We start from the raw sequence: 2,913 nt of genomic DNA, 5'->3' as shown, positions 1-2,913 counted from the left end.
TATGTATGTGATAGTAAAAATCTGATGATGTCTTCCTATACTTATACAGAAATTGTGTACCTAAACCCATGCAAATTTTCCTATGAAGATTTTTATTGTTATCATATGTATTTGTTTTCCTCTTTGGAATGTGAAAATAAATAGAAAATGTGTTTTACCAAAGAAAAAAAATAACATGACATATGAGGTGTTTCACAAGAAAGCTTGACATTACCTTTGTTACATCCTCCTGTCATAGTCTCTTCAGGCAGAGGTAGACTGGCTTATGAACACAGAACTTTAATTCTCATGGTTCCTGATGGCAGGAAGTTTCAGGCAAAGATTCTGGCTGCTCCCAAGCCTGATGAGGACTTGCTTCTTCTTTCATAGAAGGCCACCTTCTTGCTATAATCCCTTAACAGGGGCTTTTCTGGGGTTTCTTTGGTAAGGACTCTGACAACATTCATGAAGTCTCCACCCTACAGACCAAGTCATCTTCCAAACCTGTACCTCCAAATGCTGGGGATTAGGTTTCACAGTTGATCTCTGAGCTCCCACAGTGCCTCAGTCCACAACTCCATTCTATCCCTAACACTGCAGCCACAGTGGATGATGAGGATTCTAGAACTGAATAAGCCAGCCTTTGCCCTTGACTGTCCCCCAGTAGTGCGAGACTAGAGACATGGTAGAGCTCTGTTCTGAGGGTAGGCTCTAGAATGAATTCACACAGGCACTGGGTTCCTGCTTCGCAATTTGCTAGCAGTGAGACTTGGTTACGTTACTTAAAATTACTAAGCCCTAAGCCCATTTATTATTTATCTACTATCTTCAGGGTGGATCTGAAGATTACATATACTTAACACAATAACTAGAAAATACTAATTATTCAGTAAATACCACTTACTATTCCTTGGTTGCTAGGAGTATTATTCCTACTACGTCTACTACTAAATGTTAAGGCACCCAGCCATGGCCCCTCTTTCCCCGTACCACTTCTGATGTTCCGGGATGTGTCAACCACAACTGTGTTGCAGAAGTTTAACCTTGGCTGTCTGTGTCTGGTTGCTTACACATATAGCTTTGTTTCAGCTTGCTTCAAGGACTCTATGCTCTGTGCCCAGCACACCCTGGACCAGCCAGGAACACTTGATGACTCCCCTTCCCCCCATTTCTACACGCTCATTTTTCTATAAAATCCCTGCCTCCTCAGCCATAGCTGCTGTTCAGGTCCACCCAGCAGCCTAGCACATGCTAGTTACCATCAATAAACCTCTCCTTTCATCAGCTAATGTGAGTGTGGTCTTGTGTGGGTTCGAGGGCGCCTTTTCTTGACAGCTTTCCTGTCACTAAAGTTATTTTTGACTTGAGTTGCTATTTTTTGAATTGTCAGTGACTCATATTTGTTTCCTGAAAGTATACTTGAATAGTAGAAACACTTCAAAATCATTTAGCTTAATTAAAAAAAAGATGATAAAGTTTTAAAAATGATTCTGATCTGAAATAATATTTGATTATTAAATAACATTACAATATTCCGAGTTGTCTGAGTGGTAAGGAAATCAATTTTGACAGATTAGTTAAAAAGTAGTTAGAGAGGACTAGCCAGATAGCTCAGCAGACTAAAGCCCTTGCTTGAGCAGAGGGCAGCAGCCAAGGTCTGATCCCCAGAATGCCAAGCTGGCCCAGCCCCCTGGGGCATGCTGAGATGGCCATTGAGACTGGGTGTGGTAGGTGTGCCTATAATCCCAGACTTGGGAGGTTGAAAACAGGAGGATCACTACAGTCTGATCTATATAATGAGACCCTGTAAACCCTGTACTAAGTACAAAAAAAAAGTACTTAGAGAAATAGCATTTTGAATTAGAGGTATTGTTAGGGTGGTTATTAATTATAAAATAAGAATTATTAAAATTATGCAGAGAAATTAAGCATAGTCCCCAGAATATATTCTCCAAAGTTAATCAGTAATTTTATTCTGGGCAAGGTACAAAGGCTTAAATAATAGAATAATAAATATGGACAGTCCTAACAAAGTGAATACACAAATCAGCCCATGTCCTTCAGTGAAACTAAATTTAACTTTCCTAGATTTTGACTTTCCTAAATTTAACTTTCCTAAATTTAATTTTCCTAGAAACATGTGATACCATAAATTAATATAAAAATCATAATTTTCAGGTGTTTATTTGTAGAAAATTTAACGTTGAAGAGGGAGAAGAGTAGCCTGGCTGGATTTCCAAAGGTGACCAAGAAAAATTGCCTTGTATGTCAGGTCCTGTGGAGCCAGTTTCCAATAGTTTTCTGGGCTTTTGAAATAATCAAGAAATTACAAGATTATCTCTAATATTCATGTGAGGACAAGAAGACACATCAGGTTAGAAGCACTGTTCAGTATTCTAGGAAAGAAATGAAATGATGAGCAGGAAAACATTAAGTGTAGTGTGGGAAGCATCACTACTGGGGTGAAACTGAAGAAGCAGCCCCTCTTCTTTGAACCTAGTTGTTATTCCTTTCACAACTTTTTCCAAAGGTGACAAGACAAAGCTTCTGTCCTTGGTTTGCTGAACTGGTGCAGGGAGGCACCCTGGGCCGAATGTGGCTTGAGTGGAGACAAGAAGGAAATGAAGGGGCAGGCAGGTTAGGGAAGAGAATTCCAGGCTAAGAAACCTCCAACTGAAAAGGCCACAATGCCGGGGCCTAGTTGATGTTTACAGGGAACACTAGGTGGAATCAGAGCTGAGAGAAGGATGAGGAGAGTAAGAAAGAGATAGGGATAGAGAGGCATATCATGGACAGTTTTCTTAGATTTTAAGGGTTATTTTGTGAGACACAATCATGAGAGTTTCAGCCTAAGAGGGTCATAGTCTGGTTTCCCTCTTCAAGGATTACACTGTCTCTGTGGAATATAAGTCAGCCATTGGAAGGATAAAATTG

The sequence above is a fragment of the Octodon degus genome, unplaced genomic scaffold (assembly GCF_000260255.1).
Source record: "Octodon degus isolate 3935 unplaced genomic scaffold, OctDeg1.0 scaffold00142, whole genome shotgun sequence".
Classification (NCBI taxonomy): Eukaryota; Metazoa; Chordata; class Mammalia; order Rodentia; family Octodontidae; genus Octodon; species Octodon degus.
The sequence above is the reverse complement of the archived record's forward strand: the minus strand, read 5'-3'. Positions refer to the sequence as shown.